The sequence below is a fragment of the Nycticebus coucang genome, chromosome 7 (assembly GCF_027406575.1).
Source record: "Nycticebus coucang isolate mNycCou1 chromosome 7, mNycCou1.pri, whole genome shotgun sequence".
NCBI classification, from domain to species: domain Eukaryota; kingdom Metazoa; phylum Chordata; class Mammalia; order Primates; family Lorisidae; genus Nycticebus; species Nycticebus coucang.
The window spans coordinates 110,340,826-110,359,570 of record NC_069786.1 but is presented as its reverse complement, the minus strand read 5'-3'; the positions used below and the strand labels follow the sequence as shown (position 1 = coordinate 110,359,570).

Below are 18,745 nucleotides of genomic sequence, written 5' to 3'. Positions count from 1 at the left end.
TTTTCTATGTTTAGACACAAGTATTTACCATTGTGTTACAAGTGCCTAGAGGATTTGGTACAGTAATATGGGGGTACAGGCATTTAGCCTACAAGCAACAGGCTATATACACCATATAGTCTAGGTGTGTAGTAAGCTTTAAACTATCTAAATCAGGCAGCCTCAAACTGCGGCCCGCGGGCCACGTGAAGCGGTGTGAATTGTATTTGTTCCTGTTTTGTTTTTTACTTCAAAATAAGATATGTGCAGTGTGCATAGGAATTTGTTCATAGTTTTTTTTTTTTTTTTAAACTATAGTCCAGCCCTCCAACGGTGTGAGGGACAGTGAATTGGCCCCCTGTTGAAAAAGTTTGAGGACGCCTGATCTAAATTGTATAAGCGTGCTGTTCCCACAAAGATGAAATCACCTAAAGAAACATTTCTCAAAATGTATTCTCGGCTCGGCGCCTGTGGCTCAAGCGGCTAAGGCGCCAGCCACATAACTCCTGAGCTGGCGGGTTCAAATCCAGCCTGGGCTCGCCAAACAACAATGATAGCTGCAACCAAAAAATAGCCGGGCGTTGTAGCAGGTGCCTGTAGTCCCAGCTGCTTGGGAGGCAGAGGCAGGAGAATGGCTTAAGCCCAGGAGTTGGAGGTTGCTATGAGCTATGATGCCACAGCACTCTACCCAGGGCGACAGCTTTAGACTCTGTCTCAAAAAAAAAAAACAAAAAAACGTATTCTCGTTAAGCAGTGCTTGACTTACAACATATCATAGTTATAAATGTCAGAATAATTTTTCTTCGACTTGGTTTATATTGGGTCACAAGCAAAGGACAAAACATAACGAATAATTTGCTGTTATGTTTACTTATTAACCATGGATGTCTCTTCAATTTTTTATTTTCTTCTTGCTAATTTACTCTTTTCATTGATCTGATATTTAGATCAATGCTCTGGATGTTTAAAATAAAATAATGAGGAATACTATTACTTTTGTAAGTTTGAGAGAATACTAAAATACATTCTAGGGACCAGGGAAATGTGATTATAGAAACTATCAAATAGGTACAAGTTCCTGGACCACAGGCATTTTGAAATTGAAATTCACTTTTTCAGACTCTGGATTTTGTTTGACAAATAATGCTTGACATGATTTTGAACTTTAAGAATTTAAGTTATTTGTTTTTGTAGACCTCTGGTTCCTTAGAAATTAGCCTGGCTTTCAATACCCTTATTTGCATTTTGTATGTTTAATATGTGCTTTACATTTTGGAAATGTAAAGTGTATGTTTATTTTTTGGTAGTTTTCTTGTGGTACAAGAGATAAATCTTTCAAAGATTTAACATGCTGTAAATTGCTGAACAAGCATTGTAATAATTCTCTCTTATACTGCTAAACATTTTTATGATTTTGAGAAGAAAATTATTTCAATAATGAATTAACATCATTTGTATAATACATCTCTGAATATGTTTCTGTTTAACTTTTGTCAAGTCCTTTGGTGAGTAGGGAATTAGTTTATTCACATTTACTCATTGGGAAACTGAGATGCTAATGTTTACCTCCATTTTTACTCACTAAACTCCATCACTAGCCATCAATATCATTTAGGAATCTTCTAGTTCTGTGATTGGTGGATCATACCTCGGTTCCTAATACTGCATTAATGTCCTTAAATTCCTTTTATTAACTTTTATTTGTGATATTTCTCAAGGAACAGGAAAATAGTCTTCATTTTCCAATTCCTCCAATTCATGATTATGAATTTAATTAGATATGAAGTAGATTTTAAAGGTGTTTAAGTATTTACATCTATTTCTTTAAACTTTTTACCTTTTTGCATCCAAAATAAAATTATAATTGCAGTGGATAAGTATTTTCCCTTAACATTTATTGAATTCATGTATTATTGACTGAGTGAAAAAAAAGAAACATTGATTAGCATTATTTGAGAATAATGAATAGGTTAAACAGAATAAGATTCATGGAACAGAACATAAATTCAGGCCTCGACTGAATGGGTTTCAGGGCCCTAGACTTCATGTTCATGTGTCATTTGAGTTGAATTTTTCATATTTGCTTTTAGGCCATACTTATTTTTATTGAGTTGCCACATTAAACTCTTTTTAGAAAAAGCTTAAAATGGGTGGCGCCTGTGGCTCAAAGGAGTGGAATGCTGGCCCCGTATGCCGGAGGTGGTGGGTTCAAACCCAGCCCCTGACAAAAAATGTGAAAAGAAAAAGCTTAAAATAAAAAAATCTGATATGCCTAATATCTGGGTCTTGACAGAGTGTCCCTTACTTTCAAGAACTCTGAAAGACGTATAGAACTTCCTAATTAAAGATGTGGAAAGGTATCTTCTACTTCTCTCTTTTAAAAGGAGCTGCTTGTTGACATTTCACTACAGGATAGGATTAATACTGAACGAACAATAATGGTGATGAAATCTGCACATCGTAGATTGTCTATTACATTATTCCTTACTATGGATTAGTACTACATATTTTCAGCCAGTTTTACTCAATCAATATATTTGCTGGTGATAACGTGGGTCAAAAGAAAAGAAGTAGCTGACTAGTAACATTTGGAGATATCTCCAGTGAAAAAAAGCAAAGGAAAGGAATGTGAAAACTAATCTTTCCTTGACCAATTAGTGACAGAAATTTCTGAGTTACTCCTTTCTTATTTTTCATTGTTAGCTGATTTGATTGGGAAAAGAAAAGAGATTTTAATTTTATCCTTGTCATGTAGGGCAAGAATTCACGATTTCAAAATTGAGCTGACAAGTGAATTTAATTAAGACTGATAACATGGCAGCATAGTGAACGCTTGCAACTATTATCAGCATGTAGAAATTTTAACCAAGCTATTACTCTTTGACCAGAGCTCTATTACTTGTCATGATGGTGGATATAATAGGTTGAAAGGGTTTCATTCACAATTGTGTGTGTGTATCTGTTTCATTTTCTTTTTTTAAGGTTTTGCATACATTGTGGAGTTACCTTCATGGTGAACAGAAGGCAAATGTTTATATGAAGGGGCTGACATGTAGATTTCCAAAGTAAACAGTCTGCTTTGTTAGATGCTTACATAAATAAGAGCAAAAATCCACATCAGTAAAGCAGTGATGAAATGACGCTATTTCTGATAAAGGAATATATGGTAGAGCTGCAAGTCCCTAGCTGCAGGAACTTAAGTGAATTTCTCTGAGCTTTTCTTATTCCCAATTCCATGTTACATAGTAAACCCCTCCTTCCACACAAGCTCTTGCAGGATTGTGGCCAGTCTCCCCTGTCTCCAGCTGGTATAAGCGGAATATGCCGTCAGGACCGTGTCTGGTCTGACTGTCACTGTATGTTCAGTGCTCAGTAAGCGGAATATGCCGTCAGGACCGTGTCCGATCTGACTGTCACTGTATGGTCAGTGCTCAGTAAGCAGAATAAGTCGTCAGGACCGTGTCTGCTCTGACTGTCACTGTATGTTCAGTGCTCAGTAAGTGGAATATGCCGTCAGGACCGTGTCTGGTCTGACTGTCACTGTATGCTCAGTGCTCAGTAAGCGGAATATGCTGTCAGGACCGTGTCCGCTCTGACTGTCACTGTATGTTCAGTGCTCAGTAAGCAGAATAAGCTGTCAGGACCGTGTCCGGTCTGACTGTCACTGTATGGTCAGTGCTCAGTAAGCGGAATATGCTGTCAGGACTGTGTCCGGTCTGACTGTCACTGTATGTTCAGTGCTAGTAAGCAGAATATGCCATCAGGACCGTGTCCGGTCTGACTGTCACTCTATGTTCAGTGCTCAGTAAGCGGAATATGCCGTCAGGACCGTGTCCGATCTGACTGTCACTGTATGTTCAGTGCTAGTAAGCAGAATATGCCGTCAGGACCGTGTCCGGTCTGACTGTCACTCTATGTTCAGTGCTCAGTAAGCAGAATATGCCGTCAGGACCGTGTCTGGTCTTACTGTTACTGTAGGTTCAGTGCTCAGTAAGCGGAATATGCCGTCAGGACCGTGTCCGCTCTGACTGTCACTGTATGTTCAGTGCTCAGTAAGCGGAATATGCCGTCAGGACCGTGTCTGGTCTTACTGTTACTGTAGGTTCAGTGCTCAGTAAGCGGAATATGCCGTCAGGACCGTGTCTGCTCTGACTGTCACTGTATGTTCAGTGCTCAGTAAGCGGAATATGCCGTCAGGACCGTGTCCGCTCTGACTGTCACTGTATGTTCAGTGCTCAGTAAGCGGAATATGCCGTCAGGACCGTGTCTGCTCTGACTGTCACTGTATGTTCAGTGCTCAGTAAGCGGAATATGCCGTCAGGACCGTGTCCGGTCTGACTGTCACTGTATGTTCAGTGCTCAGTAAGTGGAATATGCCATCAGGACCGTGTCTGGTCTGTCACTGTATGTTCAGTGCTCAGTAAGCGGAATATGCCGTCAGGACCGTGTCTGGTCTGACTGTCACTGTATGTTTAGTGCTCAGCAACATGTCTAGTACAGAAATTGGACCCCGTAAATATTTGTGCAGTGAATGAACACTCACATTTTGCCACCTTGAAATAAGGCATAAAAGTCCAGTTCGTAGACTCACACATTGGATTTAGTTTCTTTTCTCTGCAGGTTCTTTGATCATTTCTATTTGTTGCATCTCACTCTTATGCTTGTTACTTAGTAAATGAGCTTGTTTTGTTTAACGTTGTACATTTTCTTTTAGTCTGTAATATTCTGATGTAAATAGTTGTTTCTGTAACATACGACGACACTATTACCGGAAAATGGAATTCCCATGTTTGTACAAGTGCCCCCACCCCCAACTTGGTTTCTTTCATGGCCAGTAAGACACATCATGAGGGTATTTAGTTGGTTCAGAGGTGCATGGTATTCCTAATGTAGTCCTGATCTTCCCCTTCTTTTTCTACAAAATGAAGCTAATACATATTGGAAAGATTTGTTTGGGAATGAAATGGCTACTGTCGAAGGACATCTAAATGTGCCTTTTAGTAGTTTTTCCTCTCTGTTCAATTGCTCTTTCCATTGCTAGCATTTGAGAAAACTGGGCCACATATGGAATTAACACTGGCACTGGATTTAACCTTTCAGAGTCTTAAATCGTTCTTTTTGAGCAGTAATATTTTGGAAGGTCTGGACACCATCGTTGCTTCTCCAGTGTGCTCCTTTTCTTCCTCTCCACTCTGTATGTTTTGTCACTGTGACCCATATCCAGTAATGCTGTCCTGTCCTTGTCCGAGAACTACTAATATTGTTGAGATTGTCTTTTTGCCCATTTGGAATATAAGCCATGCCTACATGTTCATCACTTAACAGAGATTGCACTCTGTAAACATGTATTAAATAAGTGAATGGATTTTCTTGTTTGTTTGTCTACTCTTTGTCTCTTAAAGAGATGATGTGAAGGGACCATGATGAAAGCCTTTAGATTCCTTGATCCCGGAGTACAACCCAGTGCCTTCCCAAGCCCACTCTTTATATATTTAATGGAATGAGTAACAAGAGTTTTAATATATGAAGAAAGAAGCGAAGTTTTCTGTCTGTCAAAACTGTTCTTTAGGATCCTATCCCTTAATTCATTTTTCCTTTGTATGGTTAAAGATATGCCATTCAAGCCTTGCTTGATCTCTTACTTTAAAATGTACCTGTCTTTCCTGTAATTAAGAATAGTTACAGTATGCTTTTCATATTATTTGAAACACTATATCAAGATTTTATTATGTTCCCATTAACCTTGTAAATCTATAACTGATGTTTAAAGCTTTGAGAGTTTAAGGAGTTAGTTCAAATTTTCAGAAGGTAATTTTTTTCTTCTCATTTAGTGCAAAAGTTGAACCAAAGGCATTAATAAATAGAATTTACTGAGTATAGATCATTAAAATATTATTGCACAATTAAAGGAAGGCTACCTTGAAATTAGGTAAATTAGTCATAGAACAGGTTTAAACCATTTAGAAAAAACACTATGAGGAAGAAAATAAAATTAATTCAAGTGACAGTATCAGATCAAGGAAGTAAAAGATAATAGCTTACTCTTGCCAGGCACATACTGTTAATTTTGTTCAGGTGGCAGTTTTGTGTTTCATTTAGGTTTCGCTTGTCTGAGAGGTATTGCTATACGTTGAAGGTGTTGCTATACTGTGAAGGTGCGAGCCGGTGTAGTAATGGAACAGGAGATAAAATGGAAGGCTCATAAAATGTCTTATCATTTGGATCTTCCTGGGGAAACATAGCTTGAATTTTGGAGTGGTCAGCTTGACATTTAAAAGCAGCGAGAAGTTGTGGCATCATTTCTAGAATATTACAGTAGTTAGAAGAAAAAGATTTAAAGTTCATTGCAGTAATTGCTGACAGCTTCCACAGAATGAGATGTGCTTTTAGTAAGCATGTGCTGCCTTGAAAAAAGGCAGCCTGCTAGGCACGTGAAAGAAGATAGTGGGTTTTATAAGATAAGAGTGACAAAAAGGTAGATAGGGGAATTCTCATGCTCCTGAAATAATTGCATTCATTTTGAAGGAAGTAGAGGATTACAATGACTTTTAATGGTTGGACGTGGGTTGATGGTCCTCAAGTAAAGAAAGACTCCAGGCACCTTATGTATTTAAAGTACAAAACCTGGTGGCTGAGCTGTTATAGTAGGGAGCACAGCAGCTCGTGTCACTGGGCTTGGCGTAGTCCGTGTGAAGCGCTGAGGTGATCCCTACTGTAACAGCATTCCCCTCCCTGGAAACCTGCAATTTGCCTCTTAGTCCCAGATGGGGAGGGAACTCACAAACAGCCGCAAGCCACACATAATGGCAGGGTTCACGTCCTGACAAGACAAAGTAGAATAAAGGAAACATTCAAAAGAGTCTCCATAAAATTATTCAAGTCAAGGACTTTATGCTTCCTGTGAAGGTTGCAGCACTTTTTTTTTCTTTTTGAAGTTTTGAGTATGTTGCATTTGTTTTGCTTTTTCTCTTCTCCTGGATGCCAGCCAACATTCAACTGAAGGAAACGCGTGAGAATAGCACACTAATCACGTTACACTATCTTCTACTTAAATAGCTAACACTTGTTGCTTAATAAAGAACGTCTTGCACATATACCAACAAGGTTCTCAGTTTGCATGCATACGTATAAATGTACGTTCACTTTTAAATATGCTCTCACCTGTGACCTTAAAAAACTCATTAAGACTTAGAATTAGGCATGTTGTTTTTAAGCCAGAGGTTCTAAAGGTTAGAGCTTTATCCAAACCCTAAACCTAGGAACAGATTTTATATTCATAAATTTTTATTCTGACACTGTGTCTAGTAATTACTCTTACCAATTACACAAATCGTTATTACATAAAACTTCAATCATAGTCTGGTTTTACCCTAGAATCATAGGGGCCAGAGGCTGACGGAACCTCTCCCCTCAGGCAGGTAGGCTGTTAATTATTTTGCCTGCACCAGTAAGTAGCATTACCTGCATTTCACAGATGAGGATGCTAAACCTCGTAGAAAGTGGCCTGTGCAGTTCTCGGTGGCATAGATGTGATCATCAGTGCTACATCTCAAGTCAATAGGAGGAATAAAACCCAGTTTGAATAAAGTGTAGTCTACTTATTATCTAACCAGAAAACGTGAAGTATTTTAAAACAAATATTTATTACATGGACAAGACGCTCTCCTACATTTGACAAATGTAATATCATGTTTACAAGCTTTAAAAGAAAACCACTTACATGCCCCTTAACTATATCATATATGTCTGTCTACTTTGCTTTCTGTAGTACGTAGAATACATAGTGACATACAGAGAACTATGTCACTACGTTCATATGTTTAATATACTCTAGTTATAAGCTTCAGAAAGCTGCCAAAAGAGAGATTTAGAGATGAAAACAGACAACTCAATGAATCATCAGAACTTCAGTTCACAAATAGATGAAATGCTCAACATAACAATTTATAATCAGAAGTTATCTTTTTGAATTAGTGATTGCATAAGAATATTTCTTGATTCTTTAAGCTCAATATTTTGCACTGAGATTTTATATGAATTGTATATTCTGAAGTTGGAGTGTGCTTCTGAGTCTTTGTATTTCTCATCACAATATTTTCTAATGCCGGGTAGCTCACACATAAGAGGAAAAAAAGATACACACACACTCTTCACCCATGCCGGATCTGTCTTACTCACGGATGCATGGTGGTACCTGGTACAGAGCAGGTGTTTATAGTGAGTAATTTTGAATAATTTCTTAAGAGTTCCATTCTTCGTAGTTTGGTTGTTGCAACACAAGTCTACGAATGGGTTGACAGCACTTTTGAAATTACTCTCATTGAAGCATTAGTTGTTTCATTTTTATACTGTTTTAAACCCTCTTTAATTTTAGAATATATTTTATTCCTATGTTACCCATTGAATGTATGCATTCCAGAAAAAAATGGTGTCACTCAAACCCTGTTCCCTTATCTTGAGTGTTGTCTTCTCTTTTTAGATAAATTATATCCAACCTGAAGGTCTATCATAAATGCCATTTCTTTCAAGAAGCCTGCCATGTCTTTCCTGTACTTACATGTAGTAAACATACCTCTAGACTAGGGTTATATATATTTGTCATATCTTTATAAATTGCTTTCATGCAGATCTATTAAGCAAAATATGTTATATATGTAATTATAGTTAATATTCGGAAGAGCCCTGGGAAGCACATATTGTCATTATCTTGATTTTATGGATGAAAAAAATAGAGACTTCGATTTCCTAAGGTCATGTAATGAAAAAATGAAATAACCTGGCCTTAATCCCTAGAGCACTAGGTCTAGCTCCCGTGCTCTGGAGCACAGTGCTGTATTGCTTGCTCTCAGTGACCGCATGCTTTCCCCAGCTTAAGATTTTCATGTAGAAAATACTGCTCACTTATAGTAGGAAGCAGAGAGATATTAAATGACTTCTTAACATTCACACATTTAAATAGATATGTGCAATTTAATGAGCATTTCCCTTATTTACCAATACTGCATTTGTCATTTTCTAGTTAGGTTTTACCTTTTAACCTATGCATTCTATATGCCTACTTACAGCTTATTTAGTTTTGTTCATTAGGAGTAGAAAACTAGGTATGAGCACTGAAAAAAAATTGGTGCTGCTATAGTGTGGAAAATAAATATCTGGCACCTATGTGTTACAATTTGCTTGGCGATTGTCCAGATTAATGCCCTTTAATCGCTGCAAGTTTTCTCTGTGTCACTACCTGATGTGTTTTATTGGTTATATATTTCTGAGTGGTCAGTCCCCACATCTCAGGGCCAAATGTGGGCCATTTATTTGACTCAGACAAATAGTGAAGTGTTTATGAAAGACACCCGGGAAAGAACTTTTGTAGCCTTGATCCCAATGTGTGTGATCCAAGGCTGTTTGAAACTAGGGTATGGGAAGCTGTCACTTCACTTTGGGGACTCAGGAAAGCTGAAGTGAGGCACACTGCTTTGGTTCCTGCCTTGGTTGCCCTTGCCCGGCGACAGAAACCCCGCTCCACTCTTTACCTTCTCCTTAGCACGCAAGGCAGCGCTGCCTCCTGACCTGGCTCAGGCATCCTCAGTGACCTCTGGCAATCCTATGTTGTGGGTACCTTTGGGAGCCTGCCCACTCGGCTGGATTTTATAGTGATGATTTTCTTCTTACAGAAGTTAAGAATTTTGTACTCCCCTTATTAAAGAGATAATTTCACAATGTAATTTGCTTCACAAGCCTCCCACAATTATGTTAAGCAGATGGTTGCCAAACACCAATTCGAAGTAGATTGCTCTTATATGAAATAAAATCCTCGCTCAGAAAATTTGGCAGCATAAGCTGGTCGTCTTCCAAAACAGTCTCTCAGACAAATTTCTCTGTATTCAAAACTGGCAAACTAGTACACCTGTATTATATGTGGAGTGAAAAACAGATCAAGTAATACGCAATAATTCAAAGTCATCTTTAACATACTGACATCCCTTTATTTCTTGACTGATGACTAGTACTTGGTTTGCTTTTGCTGACATAGAGGAAATAGCAAGAATTTGGTCATCTGTTAGATCTGGGTTCCAGTTTCAGCTCTTACTCTGAATAATCATAGGACTTGGACACTTCCTTGTTTTTAAAATGGGTATTATAGACTTGTCAGAGTCCCTGCCATGCTTCAGTCAGCTGATGCACACGGTGCACCTGCAGTCTTTCCCGTCGTGTAGCAGCCCTTTAATTAATGTTGTGTGGATTTGTGTTTAAAACCTAACCTGTGTTGGTATATGTATGTGTTTGTCACCTGTAGTTAATTTATGCAATATCTCAGTAACTTAAAAAGAGAAGTATAATGTATAAATCAACAACAGTTCAACAAATAGGTGTTGGGTACCTAGTATATATAAGGACAAGATGGTTTTACAGCTGTGAATAAGAGGGTATTTCCTTTCAAGGACCTTGCACTGCAGGTGGTATGGAGCTAAGGTAGCTATACTGACGAACACACTGTAATGTAAGGTGATGTAAGTGTCTTTAGAGAAGAACTTTGTGCTCAGAAAACATTCATGAAAAGAAGTAGCAAATAACTGAACCTTGAATGGGGTACTAATTTTGATGGAAATAGGGGAAGAATTCCAGACAATAATGAGTTGGGAAAAAATAGTAAATAGAGATATAAAAGATGTTTTCCAAGAGAAGTGACAATATGACAGGACTATGCTGTGGACATCCCTAAATTCTACAGCAATACCTTTGTATTTAACTTGTAGGCGGTGGGCAATCCTTGAAAGGTTTAGGAGACAAGCTCTTCATTAGGAAGACTGACAACTGAATAGAGGATGAGTTGGGGGAGTAGAATATGGCAACAGACTGCAGAGACCAGTGGGAAAGCTATTGAGATTTTTCCAAGTTGAGAGGGTCATGGAGATGTTGCATTGCCCAAGAAAATGCCAAAACAGATTTGGACCGTCAAGACAGGGCAGATGCTGAATCTTTAGGATTTGCCAAAGCGCATCATTCATTTAAAGTATGGATAAAGGAACAGGTTGCTATTTGCCTGTGGGATTTCTATTTAAACTCTGTATTTAACACACATTGTACAGTTCTCATGAACTAGTTGTTTGCTAAAAAACATAAACTTGATCCTTGTGCTATGTGCTAGCACTGTGCTGAGTAATAACGGCGTGAGTTCTGACCACGTGCGTGTAACAGGTTTCCTGTGTTTGGGAGCTTGTCAGGAAGTTACAAGTTTTGCTGTTCTTTGTTTTATATTTTTTTCCTCAAGAAAGTAGGAAAGATACCTTTTCGGTCTTTGTTTTTGCTGTGAAAGATCCTTTTAAATGTAACTTAAATGTTACATGAGCCATGCACAGGTATGATTTATCTTTATATCAATAATAGACACAAGACTGTCAAAACCTGATCACAAAGGAAACCCTCAAATGCTATTCTTCATTAACTGTTGGTTTAGGAAATAAAATTGGTAATATTGCTGTATTCCTCAAATTTCTGTCTTTTCCTATCACTGAGAAGTTGAAGAAGAACATGACAAAAAATATATAGAAATTAATGCAAAAAGTAGAGGGGAGGAAGGAAAAGATGAATATCAACAAATTCTTCAGCAACTAGCCATCCGCTTTGGACCGATCACTGCCTTAAGACCAAATAAATTTTAAAATTAGGAGGTAGTTGTTTTGAGTTAGGCACACATACCAGTTTGGTGTTAGTTTAAAAGTTTGGTTTATAGAAACGTTAAAGTATTTTTTTTGGACCATTGTAGACTTGTATTCCAACTGTCTTCAACTGATGTACGTGGTTTTATAATTACTGAAAGTTCTATTTGCCCATGACTGATTTTTGTCCTAATTCTAATAGTAATGTCAGTTACTTGTTTAATTGGAGTATTATGTCATAGAAAAATGTGCAGGCTAAGAGGCAGAAGATCTTGAGTTGGTAACAGGCTCACACTTACTTTGTATTCTTTGAAAAGTCATCTAATAACCCATGCTTCACTGTTCATCTGTGGCTGCCTTGCTTATAATACAGTTGCTATGAGTATTAAATGAATATGTATTTTATAAATCATAAAAGCTATGTTCGTTATTTTTCAGTTATCATTATTATATTAGTATTATTATTAAAAAGTGTTCTAAGCCTTACCTCGTAAGAGGTTATATTATCTAGCCTTCTGTTTTTAAGAACATCAAGTGTTATTTCCCCCATATTTTAGATCTTTGGTCCCCAAGCCCCACACCAGGGACTAGTATTGGTCTGTGCTTTGTTAGAAACCGGCCACACAGGAGAAGGTGAATGGCAGTGAACAAGCATAGCTTCATTTGTATTTACAGCCACTCCCCATCACTCACGTCACTGCCTGAACTCGGCCAGATCTCTGTCTGATCCCCCCAACCCCCACCAGTCCGTGGAAAAATTGTCTTCCACGAAACAGGTCCCTGGTGCCAAAAAGGTTGAAGACCTCTGTTTTAGAGGATGCAGGTGGCTGAGTGAGGATAAAAAATTTCCCAAGGTCCTACAACTAAATTAAGTGGCAGAAGGGGAGAGAGGGTATCTTTTACTGTACTATTGTTGGAATAATAACTGTCAGAAATCAGTACTATCCTCATTTGAAGTTATCCAGTGCATTTAAAAAGTGAACAATCTAGTTATAATGGAGAGAAAAGAAAGAAAATGGGGAGAAAGATGAAGTGAGGCGAGGTACAGACTTAGATGCCACCCAGGAGTGGTACAGCTTCAGTTTGGTGACAATAGTGACAGTACTTGTCCCATTTATAAAATGAATACATTAAAAGGACACTGTGTGAGGGAGCTGCTTTGCAAGTCTTACCCACTTATTAATCCACAGTTAAAAGAAACAAAAGTGTTATATTGTATGACATTTTGTTGAGGATATTGAAAAATGGCTGCATGTATACCTTAAAATAATTTTTTGTTGTGATGATTTTATTTTTGTTTAGACTATTAGTAAATTCTTAGCAAATAATTGGGCTTTACATTAAAATTTTGATGGCAATTTGTTTTTCTGACACATTATTTAAATGGTTGCTGAGCTATTAACACAGACTTACTCATGTTTGGTGTTTGTTTTGAAAATTTAAATGAGAGAGTTATATTAGTACAGGAGCAACTTCAATAGAGAGACATAGTGATTCAATTAGTATGTATAATACCATTTCAAGTATCTATTATAGTCTGGGAGAAATTGATGCCAGATTGATGTAAGTTATAAAAGCCCTTCAGTGTCCTCTTAAATTCTCACGAAACAGAAACCAAACATAAAATCTACTTACATATCACACCTGAAAGGTTTCTTTTTTTCCTATATGGAGAGTCAAGAGTGATAATTTAGCTATCCTTTATTCAACACTGTGAAACATATATTTCTTTAATTTCCATAGTATTTACCTCCTTAAAAATTAAAATTTTAAAAGCATAATTGGAAAACTAAACAGAAGTTGCTAATTTGATAGAAATTAATGTAGAAAACGTGTTTTCTACTCTATAAGATCAATAAATATTTTATCGTTTTAAAAATGTAAATAAATTATAATATTTCTGTATTATTTTCCTGGCTACGTAACTTAACTAATCTGGATTAGTACAATCGGATCATACTAATAGTAAGTTGTAGAAAGTTTGATTTAGATATATAAAAACATTTTAATATTGATATTTTTAGTTCCAGTTACTATATATGGTTATTTCCAGAACTTGACCTTAAAAAATTATAGGATTGTTTGTGAAAACTAAATTCTAATGATGAAGATGGAAATTATTCTCTTAATTTGACAATTCAAAATCAACTGAATATATTTTACAATGCATATGAATGTATTATGTATTTATTGCATAAACAAATTATGTATTTTATTAAAATATTTCCTGCACTCTTATTCATGAACTTTTCATGGCTTATGTCAGAATATATATTGCCCTGTTAAGATGGATTTCTTATTTAAATTAATAAAATTCTTTTGCTTTTAGCCTTAAATCCTCACTGTCATTTTTAGCAAAGTTATTAGTACTTTAGGCAAGGAGTAGGTACTTAAAATATATATTCTGGTTCAGTGATTTTTAAAGAGAATTCAGTGTTGTCTTTATGTGAATTGGATGAGTTCCTTAAACATTAGGTCAATGAGTGTATATATTTCTCATTTCATTCTTACATAAATAAATTTTGGGTTTTGTTTTTTTTTTTAACTTTTTGAAGATAACAGTTGTGGCCAAGAAAATTTTCATTATGGCATAAATTGAATTAAATCAATTTGTCTTTAATAGCATCACAGATTAACATAATTTTGCCACATTTGGTTTTGGATTACAACTTTTTTTTTTTTTAAACAGTGATCTATATGTGTTTGCCTGTGTAAAAACCTTTATTCAGTTATCACTGTGTTCATTGCTGTATTAGTGAGTTAAAGCAGCAGTCCCCCAACCATTTTGGCACCAGGGACAAATTTAATGGAAGGCAATTTTTCTTTTCCCAGCTAGGGAATTGGAGGGGTGTGTACCTGACAGCAGATAGAGCTTAGGTGGTGAGGGGTGGAGCTGTAAATACAGATACGCTTCATTCACTTGCCTGCCCCTCACTGCTTCCTGTGTGCAGTTCCTAGCAGGCCACAAACTGGCACTGTTCCTTGGCCCCAGAACTGGGACCACACAGTTAAAGGCAAGTGTAGTGTAACTGTTCATTTACTATTATATACATCTAGAAATAATGATAATTATGAACCTTTGAGTAAAAAGAACCCAGTATGATACTAAAGACACTTTTATAATTGAAAATAGTTTGGCCTGAAAGTCACTTGAAAAAGAGCCTCTAAATGACTTCTTGTCATTGGTACAATCATTTGAAAATGGAAATGATTAAACTGTGTGTTTTTATCACATCTGTAAGATTAAATTCTAATGTTCTTGAATAGTATTTTGAAAGTAGAAAGAAGGGGGGGGCTTAAATCCTTAAATGTGTTTGTACTATAAAGAATTTTTTTGAAATATGTGTGGAACTTTTTATCTTGAAATATATTCAAAGCATTTTCTATTTATACTTTGTAATAAAAGTATTAACTTATCCTGTCTGAGTCCACAAATCTCAGAATCTACTAGAAAAACAGATATAACAATTAGCTGTAAGTTATAAATAGGTGTTCCATTAAACTTAAATATAAGAAACAGCTTTACCATCAAAGCTAAAATCTTATTTCACATTCCTTCTTCATTGCTAACAATTTATTTTGGCAAAATACTTTTTAAAAATTAAGCCATTATTGGGCAGTGCCTGTGGCTCAAAGGAGTAGGGCGCCGGCCCCATATACTGGAGGTGGTGGGTTCAAACCCAGCCCCGGCCAAAAACTGCAAAAAAAAACAAAAAAAAATTAAGCCATTATTATTTGTCAGTATGTAATAATTTGTATAAATTCTCATGGGTAGGCTTGAGTTTTATATTCATCATTTTCTATCAGAGAAACAAGCTTGAAAAATAATTCTTGGTGTTGAGAATTCTAACAGCACAATTTCCTTTCACTTAAATTGAATAAGTTCTCATCTTCATAGACCATATATGAAAATGTCTTTCCATTACCAAATTGTAAAAGAAAAGAATGTTAAAAATCTAATTTCAAAATTTTGAAAACTGAAGTTGTATGAATATTATTGTGCAAAATTAATAGTTATAATTCAGTAGTTGTAACTTTACATATTATCACTACAAATAGTCATATGCAACTTTTACTAATATGTAAATTATAATTTAGAATATACTTAAATAATCACATTTAATCTTTAACATATTAAGTGCTCTGTATTAATTAGAAACATCTTAAATAGTAAAAACAAGTCATGGCAGAGTTTCTTTGAGTAGATAAAACTTTTCTATTTAATAAGTAAAATTTAAAGAATAATTTCTTTGATTCTAGATTATCAACCTAATTTTAGTGAGATTAGTTAAAAATTAATTACTGTGGGTGGTGCCTGTAGCTCAGTGGGTAGGGCTCCAGCCGCATACACCCAGGCTGGCAGGTTCCAACCTGGCTCGGGCCAGTTAAACAACAATGACAACTGCAACAAAAAATAGTTGGGTGTTGTGGCGGGCACCTGTAGTTCCAGCTACTTGGGAGGCTGAGGCAAGAGAATTGCTTAATCCCAAGAGTCTAAAGTTGCTGTGAGCTGTGACGTCATAGCACTCCACCCAGGGCAACATAGTGAGACTCACCCCCACCAAAAAAAGCCCACCCACCCCCAAAAATTAATTATTGTGAGCTTTTGCTTACACATAAGCACCTGTGCAAAACTTAGTCTATGAAAATGAGTTGCACTTTATTGATTTCCTATATCCGCACAGCAAAGAGTGTACACTCATACACAACAAACAGACAATTCCTTATAGTGTTGTTTGAGAAACGATTATCCTAGTGTTAACCATTTCTTGTCTACTTCCATTTTCACAAAAATATGTATATATTTGGATTTATTTTAAGTATGTTCTTCTAAGGATAGAAAGGGCTAACTACATTTGTAGTAGCTACTGCTTTTTAAAATGACATTTTTATCAATATTTGATGTTATGTTTTAATGTCCCTATTATAAGATTCTCACTAGGGAGAAATGATAATTTAATATTGTAATGTCGGTCATGTTCTTTATAATTTTGTGCTATTTTAAAATTTATGAAGTCCATAGTTTTAGACCCAAAAACTGCACTTTTAAGTATTTATTTTTTTATTTCCTGAAGTGGAATTCCAATAAGCCTTATCCTTACTAAGTGTGTTTGACCAAACATTGGCTATAAGTGAGGAATATAAATGATGTAGTAATGTGAAGCTTCTGGTCATTCATACTTTGCTTGAAATAAACACGTGGAACAATTGGCTCACAGGTTGGTGTAAAGTCATAGTGTATAAAATTATGCTTTTCATTTATTTTATTTCTTAATTTTTATTTTAAATGGTAATTATTAATGAAATATGGGACAATACAGGGTAACCAATATAGCATTTTGCATTAATTATAAAAGTCTCCCTTATCAGAAAAAAAAAAATGTCATGGAAGAATTCTTGGAGAATGGAAAAACCTGTTGAAGCAAGATAGAGACCCCAGCATCTATTATTGAAAACTTTAAAAAATTTAACAAGTAAAATTAGCATATATGCCAGAAATACCCTTAGTTAAATAGATAAGTGAAACTATTTGCAAAATGCATCATAAACTCAGTGCTATAAGTTCCTAGTATATAAAGAGCATTTGAATTCAGTGAGAAGATTGTTAAACTAGTAGCAAAATGGGTAAACAACTTTGATAAACAATTCTCAGAAAAAAAAAACAAGGAAGATTTAAGTATAGAAAAAAATGCCCAACTTCACTTATAATTTAAAAATGCATATTAAAAATTTGTAAAATACCACTTTAACATATCAAATGGACAGTTCTGTTTATTATAAAATAATGTGTAATAGCATAAACAAGAAATCTTAAATTTCCAGCAATAGGGTCTGAATGAACAAATCATATTTATAAAATGGATTAGACACACTTTGGAATTTGAAAATTATGGTAGTATGGTTGCTTTTGAGACAGGGATTGAGGGATTGTGAGCCTTAGGTAAAAATGGATTTAATTTTTGTGGGGGGCAGAGGAGGAGATAGAGTCTTGTTCTGTCACCTCCACTAGAGTACAGTGACATTATCATAGCTCTCTGCAACCTCAAATTCCTGGGATCAAGCAGTTATCCTGCCTTATCATCGGGAGTAGCTGGAACTACAGGCCACCATGCCCGGCTAATTTTTCTACATTTTGTAAAGACAGGGTCTTGCTCTTGCTCAGGTTGGTCTTGAACTGCTGGCCTGAAGCAGTCTTCCCACCCCAGTCTCCCAGAGTGCTAGGGTTACAGGTGTGAGCTATAGAACCTAGCCCTTAATCCTTATTTTTTTATCTTTTATGTTGTTTGATTCTTCTTTATTATGTCTGTTGTTTCTTTAAACATAAGAAAACAAGTTTAAAGCAATAAAATTCTTAATCAATTGGGTGAAACATCTCAGTAAATACTGCTTAACATCTCCTATATACCCACAAAGTTCATGAATCGATTAAGGATATAAGGGTAGATAAAATGTTGTCCCTGTTCTTCTCAATAATCAGTAAGGGAGTACAGATTTGTTAATTGTGTGAAACTTGATGTAGCTTCTCTTCTATTAGACGTGGGTCCAGGGAGGATGTATATCCTTTTGTAGATCTCAGAGTAGTTTACATACCGAAAGTTAAGGGAGCTTCACCAAAACCTTATGAAATAGAGCACAATATGTCCGGAGAAAAATAAAAGATAAGCACATTTCCTATATTTACTCATTTAATGCTCACGTGACGCCTAGGAAGTGGGTACCTTCATCATCTACACTTTAGAGACAACATAGTGAATCTAAGTTCCTTAAGATGCTTAAGAACTTAAAGATGTTCACTTTAACAGATAAACTATCTTGCTCAAACTTTATTCAGTAATCTGAACTCACGTCCACTTTACAGAGGAAAGATGTAAGATTCAGAGATTAAATAATTAATTCAAGATTATACTGTTAGTACTCTTGAACCACATTGCCTCTAGCTAATAGGGGCACTCTCCGGAAAGGAGCGGGGAAGAGCCGTTTTAAAGCCCTCTCTCTAGTGATAAGTAATAACAAATCACAGAATGTGCGGTTTCTCTAAGAAAACACTGGCAATGAAAAAAAAACCTTGCTTCCTTTTTATGAAAATATTTCCTCTATTCATGTAGTACCAA

The 18,745-nt window shown here is 36.1% G+C and overlaps 1 protein-coding gene across 4 annotated transcripts in view; it reads left to right on the top strand.

Annotated features, from left to right (window-relative positions):
* IKZF2 (IKAROS family zinc finger 2) overlaps positions 1 to 18,745 on the top strand; it is a 145,694-nt gene that overhangs the window by 72,072 nt on the left and 54,877 nt on the right. The gene's annotated exons all lie outside the window — the stretch shown is intronic.